Raw genomic sequence first — 20,239 nt, forward strand, 5'->3', positions numbered from 1 at the left:
GTAGACATTGCCTGGATGGTGGTGATGTGACATGGAAAGACTATACCTTAATAGTGGTGATGTGACCTGGGTAGACTATACCTGGATGGTGGTGATGTGACATGGGAAGACTATATTTGGATGGTGGTGATGTGACATGGGTACCCTATACTGGGATGGTGGTGATGTGACATGGGTAGACTATACCGGGATGGTGATGATGGTGGTGATGTGACATGGTTAAACTTTGACTCAATGGTGGTGATGTGATATGGGAAGACTATACCTGGATGGTGGTAATGTGACATGGGTAGACTATACTGGGATGGTGGTGATGTGATCTGGGTAGACTATACCTGGATGGTGGTGATGTAACATGGGAAGACTATACCTGGATGGTGGTGATGTAACATGGAAAGACTATACGGGATGGTGGTGATGTGACATGGGTAGACTATACCTGGATGGTGGTGATGTGAAATGGAAAGACTATACTGGGATGGTGGTGATGTGACCTGGGTAAACTATACTGGGATGGTGGTGATGTGACATGGGTAGACTATGTTGCTATGGTGGTGATGTGACCTGGGTAGACTATACCGGGATGGTGGTAATGTGACATGGGTGACTATACTGGGATGGTGGTGATGTGACCTGGGTAGACTATACCGGGATGGTGGTAATGTGACATGGGTAGACTATGCCTGGATGGTGGTGATGTGACATGGGAAGACCATACCGGGATGGTGGTGATGTGACATGGGAAGACTATATCGGGATGGTGGTGATGTGACATGGGTAGACTATGCCTGGATGGTGGTGATGTGACATGGAAAGACTATACCTTAATAGTAGTGATGTGACCTGGGTAGACTATACCTGGATGGTGGTGATGTGACATGGGAAGACTATATTTGGATGGTGGTGATGTGACATGGGTAGACTATGTTGCTATGGTGGTGATGTGACCTGGGTAGACTATACCGGGATGGTGGCAATGTGACATGGGTGACTATACTGGGATGGTGGTGATGTGACCTGGGTAGACTATACCGGGATGGTGGTGATGTGACATGGGTATACTATACCTGGATGGTGGTGATGTGACATGGGTAGACTATGCCTGGATGGTGGTGATGTGACATGGGAAGACCATACCGGGATGGTGGTGATGTGACATGGGAGGAATATACCTGGATGGTGGTAAAGTGACATGGGAAGACTATACTGGGATGTGGTGATGTGACATGGGTAGACTATACTGGGATGGTGGTGATGTGACCTGGGTAGACTATACTAGGACGGTGATGATGTGACATGGGAAGACTATACCTGAATGGTTGTGATGTGACATGGAAAGACTAAACCGGGATGGTGGTGATGTGACAAGGAAAGACTATACTGGAATGGTGGTGATGTGACCTGGGTAGACTATACCTGGATGGTGGTGATGTGACCTGGGTACACTATACTGGGATGGTGGTGATGTGACATGGAAAGACTATACTGGGATGGTGGTGATGTGACCTGGGTAGACTATACCGGGATGGTGGTGATGTGACATGGGTATACTATACCTGGATGGTGGTGATGTGACATGGGTAGACTATGCCTGGATGGTGGTGATGTGACATGGGAAGACCATACCGGGATGGTGGTGATGTGACATGGGAGGAATATACCTGGATGGTGGTAAAGTGACATGGGAAGACTATACTGGGATGTGGTGATGTGACATGGGTAGACTATACTGGGATGGTGGTGATGTGACCTGGGTAGACTATACTAGGACGGTGATGATGTGACATGGGAAGACTATACCTGAATGGTTGTGATGTGACATGGAAAGACTAAACCGGGATGGTGGTGATGTGACAAGGAAAGACTATACTTAAATGGTGGTGATGTGACCTGGGTAGACTATACCTGGATGGTGGTGATGTGACCTGGGTAAACTATACCCGGATGGTGGTGATGTGACATGAAAAGACAATACCGGGATGGTGGTAATGTAATGTGGGTAGACTATGCCTGGATGGTGGTGATGTGGCCTGGGTAAGTTATACTGGGATGGTGGTGATGTGACCTGGGTAGAATATACTAGGATGGTGGTTATGTGACCTGGGTACACTGTACCGGGATGGTGGTAATGTGATATGGGTAGAGCATACCGGGATGGTGGTGATGTGACATGGGAAGACTATAACGGGATGGTCGTGATGTGACATGGCTAGACTATACTGGGATGGTGGTAATGTGACATGGGAAGAATATACTGGGATGGTGGTGATGTGACATGGGTAGACTTTGTTGGGATGATGGTGATGTGACATGGGAAGAGTATACTGGGATGGTGGTGATGTTACATGGGAAGACTATGTTGCTATGGTGGTGATGGTGGTGATGTGATATGGAAAGGGTGTACTGGGATGGTGGTGATGTAACCTGGGTAGACTATATTGGGATTGTGGTGATGTGACATGGAAAATCTATGTTGGGATGGTGGTGATGTGACATGGAAAGACTATACTGGAATGGTGATGATGTGACATAGGAAGACTGTACCGTGATGGTTGTGATGTGACCTGGGTAGACTATGCCTGAATGGTGGTGATGTGACATGGGAAGACTATACCGGGATGGTGGTGATGTGACATGGGAAGACTATCCTGGGATGGTGGTGATGTGACATGAAAAGACTACACCGGGATGGTGGTGATGTGACATGGGTAGACTATACCTGGATTGTGGTGATGTGACATGGGAAGACTATATTGGGATGGTGGTGATGTGACATGTGTAGACTTTGTTGGGATGGTGGTGATGTGACATGGAAAGACTATACTGGGATGGTGGTGATGTGACATGAAAAGAGTACACCGGGATGGTGGTGATGTGACATGCTATGACTATACCTTAATGGTGGTGATGTGAGATGGGTACACTTTGTTGGGATGGTGATGATGTGTCATGGGAAGAGTATACTGGGATGGTGGTGATGTGACTTGGGTAGACTATACCTGGATGGTGGTGATGTGACCTGGGTAGACTATGCCTGGATGGCGGTGATGTGATATGGGAGGACTATACCGGGATGCTGGTGATGTGACATGGGTAGACTTTGTTGGGATGGTGGTGATGTGACATGGGAAGAGTATACTGGAATGGTGGTGATGTGACCTGGGTAGACTATACTGGGATGGTGGTGATGTGACCTGGGTACACTGTACCGGGATGGTGGTAATGTGACATGGGTAGAGTATACTGGGATGGTGGTGATGTGATATGGGAAGACTATACCTGGATGGTGGTGATGTGACATGGGTAGACTCTACTGGGATGGTGGTGATGTGACATGGGAAGAATATACTGGGATGGTGGTGATGTGACTTGGGTAGACTATGCCTGGATGGTGGTGATGTGACCTGGGTAGACTATGCTGGGATGGTGGTGATGTGACATGGAAAGACTTTACTGGGATGCTGGTGATGTGACATGGGAAGACTATGTTGCTATGGTGGTGATGGTGGTGATGTGATATGGAAAGACTATACTGGGATAGTGGTGATGTGACCTGGGTAGACTACACTGTAATGATGGTGATGTGACATGGAAAGTCTATAATGTGATGGTGGTGATGTGACATGGAAAGACTATACTGGAATGGTGATGATGTGACATGGGTAGACTATACTGGGATGGTGGTAATGTGACATGGGAAGACTATACTGGGATGTTGGTGATGTGACATGGGTAGACTTTGTTGGGATGGTGATGATGTGTCATGGGAAGAGTATACTGGGATGGTTGTGATGTGACTTGGGTAGACTATACCTGGATGGTGGTGATGTGACCTGAGTAGACTATGCCTGGATGGCGGTGATGTGATATGGGAGGACTATACCGGGATGGTGGTGATGTGACATGGGTAGACTTTGTTGGGATGGTGGTGATGTGACATGGGAAGAGTACACTGGAATGGTGGTGATGTGACATGGGTAGACTATACTGGGATGGTGGTGATGTGAGATCGGTAGACTATACCGGGATGGTGGTGATGTGACCTGGATACACTATATTGGGATGGTGGAAATGTGATATGGGTAGACTGTGCCTGGATGGTGGTGATGTGACATGGGAACACCATAACGGGATGGTGGTGATGTGACATGGGAAGACTATACCTGGATGGTGGTGATGTGACATGGAAAGAGAACACCGGGATGGTGTTAATGTGACATGGGAAGAGTATACTGGGATGGTGGTGATGTGACATGGGTCGACTTTGTTGGGATGGTGGTGTTGTGACATGGGAAGAGAATACTGGGATGGTGGTGATGTGACATGGGTAGACTATACTGGGATGGTGGTGATGTGACATGGAAAGACTATACCTGGATGGTGGTGATGTGACATGGGTAGACTATGTTGCTATACCGGGATGGTGGTGATGTGACATGGGTAGACTATTCCGGGATCTTGATGATGGGACAATGGTAGACTATGCCTGGACGGTGGTGATGTGACATGGGAAGACTTTACGGGGATGATGGTGATGTGATACGGGAAGACTATGCCTGGATGGTGGTATTGTGACCTGAGTAGACTATACCTGGATGGTGGTTATGTGACATGGGAAGACTATACCGGGATGGTGGTAATAGACATGGGAAGACTATGTTGGGATGGTGGTGATGTGACATGGGAAGACTATACTGGGATGGTTGTGATGTGACATGGGTAGACTATACCGGGATGGTGATGATGTTACAATTGTAGAGACAGTGACACATTCCAATTTCAGGTCTGACATAGCTACGTCTTTGTTTGTGAAGTTTTAATGAGATAGGGCATATGTTCTGCTTTTGAGGAATGCTCTACGTGTACAGAGGTATATAAGGATGCTGAACGTATTTTCGAGGTCATAACAAACTTTGCAACCGACTGAATGTGGTCACCTGGGTGTAGTCACTGTTTCCAATTTGAGTACGAACGCTACCAGTAGAATTGGTCTCATTTAACCTTTCAATGTTCCTGATTGGCTGACTGTGATCTTTATGCTCCTTTGATGATTAGGTCATGGAACAATAACTGCCTGACTGCCAATAGCACTAATCATGCTGGAATTGGCTACCCAGGCAATTACTTAGGCGGGGACACATTCATCCACAAGAAAGACCGGAGCTACTTTACAAAACATCATAGCCAACATTGACCGGCAATGTCATGGTTAGCTGCGTGATTATCCTAAAAGCTTCAGGTGTATATTTTATGAGACATCTATAACGCTTAATTATCGTCTACAAGTACATATCGAGAAAACATCCGCACAACCTTGATATTGATTAAATTCAGTTTCCATACTCTCTACTAACAACGAATAATAACAGAAGAATCCAAGTTCACTTATTAGGATGGAAATGTGTCTGATATTCCCTTTATACGTTCCCAGTGTTCTGGGAGACTGAAGACGTTAAAAGCAGAGAGGTAGTTCATGCTGTGGGATAAAGGACCTATGTTTTCATACAGTATATCATTAGATATGTCTCTTATCCAGTTGGATTCTTATGAAACACATTCAGACTGTTGAATACACCATGTTTAACGTAGACGAAAGCTAGAGGGGACACATAAATTCTGGCTTGGAAGCGTGTGTTAATTGTTGCAGCGAGTCCAGAACCAGCGACACATCTCATGTCTACACTGCCATGGTGGCGGGAGAATAATGAAACTTTGAATATTGACATAATTATGCTTTTTAATTCAGATTTTGATGAAGGGACAGAAACGTTGGACACTCTCGACTACAGACAGCATCACACTCTGTGAACTAGAACACGAAACACATAAAACAGATGGAACATAAGAAGAAGGTGCTTTCTCGTGACTGCCGGGAAAATATTATGGTGCAAGAAATATCCTCTGCTATATCAAACAACACCAAAGCACGATCAGCTGAAATTCGAAAGGAATCACCAAACAACAATTATAGCAGTAAATGTCAGACTGTTGACTCTATGACAAATGAGTGGATGCCGCAAGAAAGGGGAGTTAGACATCAAGTGGTCAATATCATGAAGGCACAGAAAAGAGCTTTATATCCGCCGTACGTTTGCGCAGGAGATACTGCTTCATGATTGCTCATTCCATAACTGACAGTGTGAAGGATCTCTGCTGAAAAACCGAAGAGATTTGTCATTGACACGTTAGCCAAACTCATAATTACGGTTTTGATATAATGGATTGTTGGAGAGGAGTATGGTTTCAAAATTTATGGCATGTGTTTCTCATCTCTTTTCCCAGACCAGCGAACTGGCTTAAATGTAAATGATAGTGTTGCACACACTGATAACGCATGACCAAACGGGTCTCAAACCAACAACCAGCAAAATACTGCACTCTGTCAGATGACCAGAATATTGCGGTGTGAAAGTTATAATAGTGTATATCTGAGCGTACATTTCATGGCCGTAAACTATAGGGGTAGCGTGAAGGCTCAGCACAGTTTATATAAAGGTACGACACAAATACATTCAGAATGAAACGTTTCAACAGGAAGAAGGTATTGTATGTCTCTGAAACTAGTCATAATAGAAGAAGTAAGAGGATTAATCTGTTTCTCTTGTTGAGTATGAAATTACATTTAGACAGATTGTTAACACATTAGCACATACTGCATGCTATCGTGGGACACACAAGCCGAGAACTGAGAGGGATTCCACAGGAGCTGCGTTAATCGATATACTCCATGGCACAGAAACGTTTACCGCTATGACACAAAGCTCCCAAAGCAATGTCAAATGACTGAAGATTATTCAAGAATAAGGGACGTTGTACTGATTGATTCACTTAAGAACCGATTGTTAAATCTGGTCCTAGGGAGTGAACCTTTATTGCAACAGGCCAATCCATTATACCCAACAAAATGAGACGTTTTGTGATGGGAAGGGTAATCAGCTAGCAATTAAGGCGAGGATCACTAATGTAATATTGATGGAAAGTATGAATTTGCTGATCATTACTCTGCTGTATAATACTACATTGTATAAGTTCACCTTGGAATGTATACTGTACCGCAAAAGAAACCCCACCTTACCAATTTTGCCAGACATGTTTCATCTTATTTTTTCACTTTGATATTTTAGCTAGACCTGGTTCGAAGGCAAAGTTGAAGAAAAATTCTTTTCAGATTCTGTATTTGATACAGAAAACATGTCGTCAAACGCAGTTACTAAAGTAATGATGGGATGAGATCTTTGTGCTTATTTCATTAAAGGTCACATGCAACGTGCGGCCCTTAAACCCCGACAGGTCTTAAGTCCTGACTGAACATGAATAATCATTAGTGGGCGGGTCTTATGTGCTACGTCACATATAGGCAACAATGGTTTCCGTTGAACTAAGGATAGAATACATGTCTCAATGACAGGCCTCTTTGCGTTATGCAATGTCTCAACCACAAGATGCATACGAGATATGTGTAAGTATTTAGCATATGTGCCGTTTTTTCAATATAATGTGCTTTTGATTTTTTTAGACGCAGCTTCCTACAGGTAGCATTGGCGGAGCTGAAGCGATTTCCAAAGCCATCTCGAAAACATCCACTGGCTGACATTAGACTATGCCATGTCTCAGCCCAGTCCTAACTTTTCATCACAATCCTTCCATACACAGTAAAATATATTGTCAGCCGACATAATACTTATGCGATGCATATTGCCACACCTAATTAGGCTATTTCCGCGCATGTCAAAAGTGGGTCAACTCTGATAGTGCACTGATGTAAGGCAGGTTACCCAGGCGGAAGCAATGCTAGTCACGCTATGTGCTAGTTCACATTTTGAAAAATAAAAATAAATATATATGTCCCCATTTTCTCCTAGAATGACAACTCATTCTTCTGCAATTTTGGTCTTGTATCTGAAGTAGACAGATAAATTCTTTTAAAGTCTAAATTTAATAGTTTCTGGTATGAAGCCAATATAGATATAAAGCATAAAAAATAACCACTATGCCAAAACCTTCACCAGTTAGTATGTCTGCAAGAGGCCAGTTCTCTCTAGAATACCATTGTGTAGAGGTTGTTGTTAAAGACAGCACACTTATTGACTCTTAAATGTCAATTATATTTCTTTCATAACTGGAAATCACTTAAATATCAACAATTTCGTAGTATTTATAGAATTATTTTTATCCCTTCTTAACAATCTCGGTAATCCCTGATCACTTGGAGCCTATACAGCCTTCTGTAGACCAAATATTTCATTCACTCTCTCTCCCATTTCAGTCACCACTTTCCGCACTCTCGGCACTTCATGGCGAACAGTCAGTGGGCAGAAGACAGATTGTGGCAGCTGCTCAGGGGAGTTCCATCCAGCCCCAGGCACCTTAAGAGACTGGTAGGACATGAAAAGGATCTTCATTTTGCCCTACCTTTTCAGAAAAGGACCAGTCGGAACTTAAGACCCTGTTGGAGTTTAAATATTTAAATATTTTAACTCTGAAAAGGTCTTAAGTCCTGGCTGAAGTCTTGTCCCCCTACCTGGCCCCTCATGGTTGATTGTGGCTGGTGCAGACCATTCCCCTGATCACTTGGAGCCTGTACAGACTTCTTTAGACCAAATATTTCATTCACTCTCTCTCTTTTCAGTCACCACTTTCTGCACTCTCATGGCGAACGGTCAGCGGGCAGATGACAGGTTGTGGCAGCTGCTCAGGGGAGATCCATCCAGCCTCAGTCACCCCAAGAGACTGGTAGGACATGAAAAGCACCTTCATGTTGCCCTACCATTTCAGAAAAGGACCAGTCGGAACTTAAGACCCTGTTGGAGCTTAAGACCTCATCTACCAGGTCTTAAGCTCCGACAAGGTCTTAAGCTCCGGTTGAAGTCTTGCCCCCTACCTGGCCCCTCATGGTTGATTGTGGCTAGTGCAGACCATTCCCCTGATCACTTGGAGCCTGTACAGACTTCTTTTGACCAAATATTTCATTCACTCTCTCTCTCTTTTCAGTCACCACTTTCCGCACTGTCGGCGCGTCATGGCGAACAGTCAGCGGGCAGATGACAGGTTGTAGCAGCTGCTCAGGGGAGTTCCATCCAGCCCCAGTCACCCCAAGAGACTGGTAGGACATGAAAAGCATTTTCATGTTGCCCCACCATTTCAGAAAAGGACCAGTCGGAACTCAAGACCCTGTTGGAGCTTAAGACCTTGTATACCAGGTCTTCAGCTCCGACAAGGTCTTAAGCTCCGGTTGAAGTCTTGCCCCCTACCTGGCCCCTCATGGTTGATTGTGGCTAGTGCAGACCATTCCCCTGATCACTTGGAGCTTGTACAGACTTCTTCAGACCAAATATTTCATTCACTCTCTCTCCCATTTCAGTCACCACTTTCTGCACTCTCTGCGCTTTAGGACCCTCTCTGTACCCTCTTGGTTGCTTTGTCTTGTGCAGAGACCCCACCGCATTCCTTTTACCATGTGCAATGCCCTCTTGACTCAACATTTCATTCATTTTCTCTCTCATCCCAACCCACTTTGGCCACTTTCTTGGCATGTCAGGCAGACAGTCAGAGCGTACCTTGGACCTGCAGCCAGCAGCCCCAGAAGTGCTTCATCCAGCCCTAAGCAACTCTGGGACTGGTAGGAAATGAAACGCATCTTCTTTTTGCTGGGCCTATTCTTGAAATGCATTGTGTACAACCTTCAGTGCTGACTGAATCATCTGACATCTGTGATTTGATGATTTTGTGTAAGAATTTTGTGTTCTTGAAATTTTGTGTCCATGCAGTAATTACAACTAATTTCTAATATTTAGTTGCTTCTTTTCTAGTCTGATGACTTCTGCAGAATGTGTGGAGAGAAGTTTTTAAGCATGCTGAGTCAAAAAAGAAATATTCTTTCTTTAGGGCACTATGAAAGAACAAGAGATGGTAAGATGATTAAATTGTTATTATTTCATTGCTGAGAACTGAGTGATGTACTCGATACACTGACAGTGCCACAATCAGTTCCATTAGGCTACACCTCCTTTCCGAAACATGGGTATACAGAATGTCAAGTCACAATATGGAGGTTGAGAATGGAGACTGGCTGCCCGCATATGATTTCAAATGGTCCGTGAGGACAGTTGACCTCTTAACATCTCAGCCCTGGTTCGTGTAGCCAGCAGAAATCTGTCACGTAGGTGACATAGGATGATCTGACGGTCTTCTGCTTGTGTTGTCACACATGGACAACTTTGCACTAACTTTTGCAATCAGAAGCGGTGCCAGTTTTTTTGTAGATGACCTCTCAAGTCATACACAGTACGATATCTGTATCCCATTGCTCTTGCGACGTCAATAACTGATCTTCCCGCTTTTCACATGCTTTTCATGTTGCACATTTGACAGTCGTGCCATTTAAAATATCGTTAGAACTGTGGTTTAAAGGAGTTTTTTATCCCCCCGTCATGTAATGGGGGGGGATATAGTTGACGCCTCGTTTGTCCGTCCATCCGTAATCATTTTGTTTCCGAAGCATAACTCAGAAACCATTCAATATTTTTAGACCAAACTTGATAGATATGGTAATCTCAGCCAATGGTTGTGCCTTTTGCTATTTACAGATTTTTGGCATTTTTCTTTTTCTTTTTTTTTTGTTTCGTGGAACATTTCAGGGTTAGTCTTATGATTGGGTGGGCTTCGTTTCCGGAGCAGAACTCAAAAACCATGCAGTATTTTTCTGCAAAACTTGGTAGATATATCATTCAGAACCTGAAGTGGTGCCTTGTGCCATGTACAGGATCTTGTGATGTATTATTTTCTTGGTTTCCATGGAAATGTTTCAGACTTAGTCTCAAAATGGGGGGATGGTATTCGTTTCCGGAGCAGAACTGAAAACCGTTCAGTGTTTTTTCTGCAAAACTTGGTAGATATATCAATCAGAACCTATAGTGGTGCCTTTTGCTATGTATAGGATCTTGTGATCATGGAAACATTCTGGACCTTGCCTGAAAAGTGAAAGGTGTGTTTTATTTCCAGAGCAGAACTCTCAAACTTCTTAATATCTGTTAGCAAAACCTTCTAGATATGTGTGGCAGACCCCAAGGTTGTGCTTTTTGGTTTTTAAAGGTTTTTGTGATGTATTATTTTCTTGGTTTCCATGTATTATTTTCTTGGTCTCAAAATGGAGGGGTGGGCTTTGTTCCCAGGGCACAACCCGAAAACCATTTCATATCTTTCAACAGATCTTGGCAGATATATCAGACATGTCTTGAAATTGTGACTTTGCTGGTTACAGATCTATGGCATTTATAATTTTCATGATTTCCATGGAAACAATTCAAACTTAGTCTATAAAAACAATGAGTAACTCTCAGATTATTTGTCCTTTCAAACATGTGGGGGCCGGATGGATATGTCATCTTCTGATGACTCTTGTTTCACTTCCAAACATGTGCAAATGAGGAAAACTTCGATGCAAAGATCACATGAACGATTGCACATGCAAAACCTGATGTGGCACTAACGTCAGTTGCTTGACGAATTGATGGGGTTGAGTGGGTTTTGCTAACGGTTTTCTGGAGTCGAAAGTTTGGGATCCCATTTTGGATATACAGATGTATCATCAGAGAAAAATTATTCATTATTATCCTCCCGGCATATAATGGAATAGGAGAATATAGTGTTTTGTGTAAATGGGCTGTTCTGTCTGGGCTCAATTTCTTCAGGGTGACTTGTGATAGCTTTCATTAAAGATCAGATGAAAGACGCTGAACTTTCTTTTGGTCCACAATGTGCATATTGTATTGACTCCACCCATCCATGATTTGACCCCAAGTTCAAGGTTGTTTAGAGTGTTTCAGATTGAAACGTCGGGTGACCATTGTTGACAGTGGACACAGCAAAATTGAGATGGTCATTCCATGCCGATATGGCTGTCAAATAGTAATTGCTTCCTAACAGTTATCGCCAGTACATCAGTATCAGTGTGCACAGTTCGGGGCATTGAATTAACAATTTCTGTTTTGTTTGCAGTGTTTTTCCACAACACTAGAGGACAGCTCAAGAATCTTGTGCGATGTAACATAAGAGGAAAATTAAAGAAAAAGTTATGAACTGCATAAATGTTTTCACTTTAGTCAGGGCAATATCACACAATCAATATAATAAAAATCTATATCATACATAATAGTGCATGTTAACAAAAGTGATTAATTGCTCCATTCCCTATCAGTCTAGCGCAAAAATCAATCAACTAGTCACACAATCAAATATCAGAGGTTACTGTATCATGATACAAACATACATTAATTCACAAATGAGACAAGTAATTCTGAAATGGCGATAGAGTAAATTGTGAGGAAACACCTATTTGTACTGCCGTGATTCTCTTCTGCCATCTTATATAAAAACATGATCAGCAGCAGTGAACTGACAGGCCATATTGGTGAATAGCTCTGTAAGTACCATGACTAATTCTTATTGCGCGGAATATTTTCGTAAATACTGCTAAAATATGGTGATAACGTTTCAGCAACATGTTAACAGCCTGTTAAAAAAGGATATTTTTCAATGAAACATAATGTTGCTGTGGAAGTTAGTGGGAAAACACTTCAGTTTTAAGCAACCTGTAAAGGCAAGTACACACTTTAATAATTCATACTTTTATGCTTTCCTGTTGATATTTTACCATGGATACCAGTTGGCAAATAGTGACAGATTTCATAGTACTGAAGCTATGGCTACTTTAAATGGAATGGATTGTTTAGTGGCCCAGATTTGAACACAGCTTTGTTTTGTGGTCTATCAGTGACAAGAGCCTAAATTGTCGAGTCATTGTTACCTGGTTTCTAAATTCATACAACCGATAAATTTGACAACAAATTAGGATAAAGTCACCTCTGCCACTATTTGGGTGTCTGAGTTAATCTTCTCAGTGTAAAGTCACAAGAAGTGAGTATTGTGAGTATGAAATGTGTTCAGTGTTGTTGGCACAACATGTCACAAACCCTTTTGATTGAAGTAAACAATGTTGCATATGATTCATTCGTTCTGTTTGACCCTTTTTGCATATGAATAGACATGGTTTTCTTTTTAAAAAAACACTTTTTTCATTAATGGCTTTCAAACACGTATGTAGTCACATGGCTGTTAAATTCCTATTTGACATTTAACATGATATTGACACCATTTTCAGCTTGTAGAAAGACTTGTTGTGACAGGGGAGGTGTATCTTTGCACAATCAGCATAATCAGAAGCCTTCACATCCAAGTTAATGTTGGCACCCTCATTTTGCACTGATATCCTCTACCACCTTGTAGATGCTGCCACAACTGGACATGTAGGTACATACCATGTTTAGTAAGTCTTCTGGTCCAGGCTGTGTCTCAATATCAAATTTAATGACTCACTTACCCTTATTCATTAGATTTGTATTTCTGAGGGTTTTTTTTTCACTTTGAGAAGAGTAACCAATAAACTCCTTAAGTTTTCTTCATTTTTTTAAAAAACTGACTAATGTATGAAATGTGGGGCTGTTGAAGCAATTTTAAATCTCAATCACATGAGGTCATGAGTATCAAAATCATATTCCTTTAATGTAGTAGACTCTGCTGTGTCAGTATAGGAAGGCAAACAACTGACCATTAATGAACAGGAAGTTGTGCAGTTACCAGTGTTTAGGTTTAAACATTATTCGATATTCAAAATACGCCTTTGCTTGGAACTATCACATGCCCCCCTTCTTTTGTGACAAATGAGTGAAATCCCATGGTATCTGTTTGATTATAAAAGATTCTTCATTAATGCAGAAAAAAATTTTGCAAAGCATTTTTGAAATAGTGTTACCTGAGGGTTATAATAGACCTAATTTGTCTCTAACAGCTATTTCAATGCAAAAAATCTCCTCTTATTGGATATGTTGGACAGGAGAAAGTATTGAAGTATCATTCAGTTCCCTTTTATAGTCTACATCTCATCTGTCTGTCCGTCTGGTTGTCCATAATGATTTTCTTCACAGAGCATAACTCAAAAACTGTTCAATATTATTCAGTAAAAGTGGTAGATATACCAAAAATACATTTTGGTGGTGCCTTTAGCTATTTACATATTTTGGTCATTTTTTTTCCTGGAAACAATTCAGACTTTGTCTCAAAAGGGAAGGGTGGAGTTCATTTCCAGAGCATAACTCAAAAAACGTTTCATAATTTTAGACCAAAAATGATAGATACAGTAATCTCAACCTATGGTTGTGCCTGTTGCTAGTGACAGATTTTTGTCATTTTTTTTGTTTTTCTATGAAACGTTTTGGTCTTAGTCAAATGGTGCAGTGGGTTCGTTCCTGGAGCAGAACTCAAAAACCGTTGAGTATTTTTCTGCAAAATTTTTTTTTTGACAGTCAGAATGTAAAGTGCTGCCTTTTGCTGTTTACAGGTTTGTGTGAGTTATCAAATGGACGATTTTGAAGTGGTGCCTCTCTGTTTACAGATATATGGCGTTTATATTTTTCTTGATTTCCATGGAAACAATTCAAACTTAGTCTAAAAAGTCATTAAGTAACTGTCATATGATTTGTCCTTTCAAATATGTGGGGGCCGGGGGGATATGTCATCTTCTGATGACTCTTGTGATTTATTATTATCTCGGTTTCCGTGGAAACATTAAGGACAAAAAGTTTCTCAAAAGTTATAGGTGTGTTTCGTTCCGGAGCAGAACTCAAAAAACTTCTAAATATCTGTCAGTAAAACTTGGTAGCACAACTCGAAAACCATTTCATATCTTTCAACAGATCTTGGCAGATATATGATACAGATCTTGAAATGGTGACTTTGCTGATTACAGATATAATTTATATTTTTAACCTTAAGTGAGATATGATATGAGATGAGATGAGATGAGATGAGATGAGATGAGATGAGATGAGATGAGATGAGATGAGATGAGATGTGATGTGATATATGATATATGATATATGATATATGACATGACATGACATGCCATGATATGATATGATATGACATGATATAGGATATTTATAAAGCACACATATCCACACATTAGTACATGCTCAAGGCACTGGTATTGTTTCCCTCGATCACTGGATGTCAATCTGAACAGCACACTGGGACACATAGTCACAGTACTTAGTCCAAGTTCACTGCATGTTGCTGTACTGGAGTTTGCCAGTATCCATGTGGCCACCATCTGGTCATATGCCAACGGATTTGTGGGTTGTGCACTGTACATTAGAGGTCTGCAACACTGAAATAGTCTGCACACAGTTGACTTCAAGGTTCTTTACACCCGATCACAGTTGGGCTTGATCCTGACACCTCAACCTCGCTGGGTCACTAGCCTGGCACCTTAGCCAGCTCACCTACCATACCCCCTGTAACTATTCTTTTAAATATTATGGGGCCAGGGGAATATGTCAGCTTCTGATGACCCTTGTTTCATTGTGGTTGTGACATGATGCTGATTACCACTTTTCCAAGATATAAAACATCAATAATTTGGAAGAACAACAAGTGTATAGGTTAGATGTAAAGTATTTTTATAGTCCTCCTTTTTGGAAGCAATGATATTTGAATCCAGCAATCCAGCAGGACAAACAGACTTTTTCTGTAGGCTGGTGCATTGGATCATAGACACATTTTGGTCAGTGTCTAACACCGTAAGTACTGCAGCAGCATCAACATGCACATGCTATGTACGTTAAGGCTTGCTAAGATTATTTGGAGTGCAGAAGTCAACAGTAATCATCATGCTCATGTATTTTTGTACTAAGGTTTAGTATGTTCAAATCATGTTTAATTTGGAACACATTTTTCAGCCAGGACTATCATGGACATATATGATTAATAGTCATTCTTCTTTAGTCAACACATTATATAGGTTGAGATAGAAAAATGTTATCACTAAATATACTGCCAGTGCCCTGTTGCCATTACCTGTGCATACCTGTCTTCTTCATGCACTAGGCTGTTGTGTTTGGGAGTTTGAATCAAACTTGGTGCTGGTGTGTTTCAACACCCTTGTTTTTTGCTGTTTTTGACAATGTTTCTTTTCACTCAAACTCAACGAATATTGAATTTTATTTAAAGTGACCATTAAGCGCACAAAAACTTACATTTATCTAAGAGTATAAATGACTTCACCATGATTCAGTTTATATATATATATGACTATCAAATTTTGTGATTTTCTCACTTTCTTTTTGTTGTTGTTGTTGTTGTATACAATGAACAATATACAATTAAGGAAGAGTCAGTTTTTGAATAGTATGTCCTTGTACCTAAAATGTATTTTTTCACATCCATAGCTAAGCCAGTCATGGTACATGAACATGTCAGTAAATATGGATTAGTATCTGTGGCTTTTGCACTGAATGTGTTTCTCTACTCTTGTTCATTTTCAGTAAATTTTATAACATTATTAACATTAATCACAAATGGGTAAACATGACATTATTTATTACTATACCTCTCCATATAGCTTAGATATTGTTGAGTGTGGCATTTGATAACAACAACAAAAAATGAACAAAAACATGTGAAATACAATTGATCCTAATGATTGATATTGATACATTTCAGGCACAACCTGCAAGAATGACAAGTGAGGAAGTCGCAGTGGCTGATCCGTCTAGACAGCTGACTTTGTGTGCTGGCGATTAGGGTGCAAGTTCAAGTCCCAGGTGGGACTCAACCAAAAAAGTAGTAGAATTTGTACTTTACTAAGAAAGTGTAATCCCAAATATGACATACATTACATTTGATCACTTCCTAAATGGCAGTGTAATCACAATCAGTTATGCCTTGATATGGGAACAATAAATCAAACTCAGCATTCCCTATCTCAGGGAAAGGTAGTTGACAAATATCAAATAAAATATGTGTGATCTGATATGAGATATCAAATGTGATTTTTATGGTCATATGTAAAGTTTTAGTCACAGATGCAGAAGCATCTTCCTGATGCCTGATACAAAGGAAATTATTGTTGATGTAATTATTACTGAGACAGATACACAGAAAAGATGTATTTGACTTGCAAGTTTCCACTGGTGAGGCAGTATATGCTCAGCTTTCTGTGAACCCTTAGTACCAATACTATATGCCATAGTAACAATCAGACAATTCCCTCGGCTCTGTAGTGGCATGGCTAATGACATATTTGTCATTTTTCCATTCAGTGAATAAATGTATTTGACAGTTCAAAGGTTTCTGACAGATTTTAGCCGTAATTGTCCAATAAGACATTTTTATGTTTGATGCTTAATTCATTATATTTTTCTCATATTTTCCTCCCTTCAGGTTATCATGACATTAAAACCAAATGTTTTTATTAATGACTAACTTCATATGTTCACAGGTTGTTCACCATTCATCCCTTGTTGGGTTGATCCCCTAGTCCAGATCAACAATTTGCAGACAGCTTGTAATTCAGTTGATGTCTACTCTTGCTCTCAAGTGAAGCATTATGAACTGAGTGCAGCGGCACTGTTGAATTTCTAGATTTAGCATTTAGTTAGGGTAATTCATGCACCCACTTGCCATTGTCGTGCAGCTGTGCTGGATTTATAGGTAAAAATAGATCCCCATAAATAAATTCCTATACCAAGTGGTGACCATGTGATCAGTCTTAGTAACCTAGCATATTATTCGGCAGGAACAGTATGGGACATTAATTGCATGTAGTTAAAAACTACATTTATGGTGACAGTCATGGGACGAATGAAACAGTTAAAAATCTGTAAAAAAATAGAAGTCTCGAGCAAGTACATTGAAAAGTTAATCACAAGTTTGAAATGCAATTTGGTATCATCAGCCCAGAGAACATGTCCCAATTCCCTAAACTGTAGATTTTAAAGGCATTATTCCATTTTTGGTGACAGTCATGTGACGCATAAAAAAGTTAAAAATCTGTAAAAAATAGAAGTCTTGAGCAAGTACATTGAAAAGTTAATCACAAGTTTGAAATGCAATTTGGTATCATCAGCCAAGAGAACATGTCCCAATTCCCTAAACTGTAGATTTTAAAGGCATTATTCCATTTTTGGTGACAGTCATGTGACGCATAAAAAAGTTAAAAATCTGTAAAAAATAGAAGTTTTGAGCAAGTACACTGGGATCTTAATGACAAGTTTGAAATGCAATTTGGTATCATCAGCCCAGAGAACCAAATTCCATAATCTGTAAATTTTAAAGGCATTAATTCAATATAATGTTAAGGTCATGTGACAAATAAAATTGTTCATAATCTCTCAAAATTTGAACTATTGACTAGGTAGAATCACAACTTCTTAACAAGTATGAAATGCTGTTTACTGTAATAAGCTTAGAGAACATCTTCAAAATTCCATAAACTGTAGGTGTTAAGGGCAATGTTCCATTTCTGGTCAAGGGTGTATGACAAACAGAAATAGTTAAAAACCTCTGAAAGTAAGAACTTTTGACCCAGTACATTCAGAAATTGACCACAAGTTTGAAATGTAATTTACTATCATCTGTACAAAGGAAATATTGAAACTCCATAAACTGTAGGGTTTGCATGCTTTATTCCAAGTGCATGGGACTAATGATTCATGTATAATGTAGAGTCAATTAAAGAGAAAGGTACAGCATCATTAAGGATGGGTATCCAAGAAACTACAAGTAATTCCAATGTTTAGAGATTATTTATGTCACCATGACAAGCAGTATCACTGTCACAGTTCACAGATACTGATTGCTGCAGTTGTATGAACCACCAGTGGCTACCACATCAGTACCTAATGTAAAGACCCCTTGTACAGACATCCTCTGTCAGTTTTCTCCTCATATTGACAATCAGTCATCAAATCAGCAGGATTAGAATGTGCTTCTTCACATGTTTTCTAATAACTTAACTGTAACTGGGTGGCTAATGTTCAAGTCAACAAGGTAGTTCAAGTCAACTGGTGTTCCAGCAGGACATGTGATGCATTCCAGTAACTTGCTATGATGTATTTTCTGCCCTGTCAAGAAAACTCCCCTTTTCTGTTCTTTTTTACTCATAAATGATCTTTTGTTTTGTAATGCAATATTTCCAAAAGGATCCTGTTTTTACATGCATATATTTTTATGATATTTTAAATTAATTAAAAGAGCTATGTTCTGTAGGATGAGCATTAGGAAGTGCTATCAGGTAACTGGCTCTGTTGCCATATTTTGCCATAAGTGAGCTCTGATTGCTGTGCATATTGTTTTTATACATCATAAAATTAGTACATATCTTTTTGTACTTCACAGCAGCCGCAGATGTATGTTGGGGTGTTGGGGTATAAGAATCAATCGCATTTATTCTGATGGATGTGAAAAAACCCCAGATATGTAGAAGTTAACGAGAAAGCAAATGAACAGAATTTAATGCTGACGAATATCTAGGAACAGGGTCCACATCACTGTACATGACAGTGCCAGTGATGATGGTTACTTTGATGGACTGCATTTATGATTTGAGAGAGCCTGGTGGTTTATTATTAGTGTGTGCTGCATGTGGTAAACATTGCAAAAGTAAAGGTATACCATATTTTATGAACTTGACTCTTATTAAAACTGACTTTTGTGATAGTTTCTTCTTAATTAAGGCTGCACATAACTGCAACCACTTGTTGTCTGCATGTCTACTGGGAAAGCATGGTAAACTGTTTCCCTTTGCCAGAAACAAAAATGTTGTGAAAAATGAAATTCATGATATGTACAGAAGTCTGATATATATGACATGTGATGCTACATCTTACTATCTCATAAGTATGCTGTAAGTTTTAGAAAAAAAGAAAATCATCCCTTCGTAAAATATTCAGCTTTGTGTGTTATATTTGCTCCATATTTTGTTTCTGTTGGCCTTTTTGTGACAGGTAGCTTCCTATCATGAGTTCATAACAAAATACCAGATTATTTTATAGCCCTGGGGCTTTTTTTATAGTGGTAGCTAAGCTCTTGCAAATACAAAGGGTATAATGTTCAGTGTCATAGAATTGTAAATGCCATATACTGACACATTCATTGTTGGTTAGCCAATGGCATTACTTGTTTCTCGGATTCTTTTCGACAGACATAAAGGTATGTGTGTATACCAACTTAATGACTTTAGTACTACATATCATTATGTTTAACATGGTATTCTTCAAGTCTGCTACTTGGGAAGATATGCAGCACTGTTTTGTTTTGTATTAAAACACCTTCAACAAAATTGATTTCTTTTGTCATTTTATGGGAAAATGTGATAATGGTTATGTTTTACCTGGCCAGCTGA

At 40.2% G+C, this 20,239-nt stretch overlaps 1 long non-coding RNA gene across 1 annotated transcript; it reads left to right on the forward strand.

Moving 5' to 3' along the window:
• Window positions 1–7,371: 7,371 nt before the first annotated feature.
• On the forward strand, window positions 7,372–16,654 carry LOC137298206 (uncharacterized). Its single transcript, XR_010957726.1, has 3 exons — window positions 7,372–7,459; window positions 8,267–8,378; window positions 16,558–16,654. It is a non-coding gene; the product is annotated as an uncharacterized lncRNA (long non-coding RNA).
• The last annotated feature ends 3,585 nt before the right edge of the window (window positions 16,655–20,239 follow it).

Source organism: Haliotis asinina, chromosome 10, assembly GCF_037392515.1.
Source record: "Haliotis asinina isolate JCU_RB_2024 chromosome 10, JCU_Hal_asi_v2, whole genome shotgun sequence".
NCBI lineage: Eukaryota > Metazoa > Mollusca > Gastropoda > Lepetellida > Haliotidae > Haliotis > Haliotis asinina.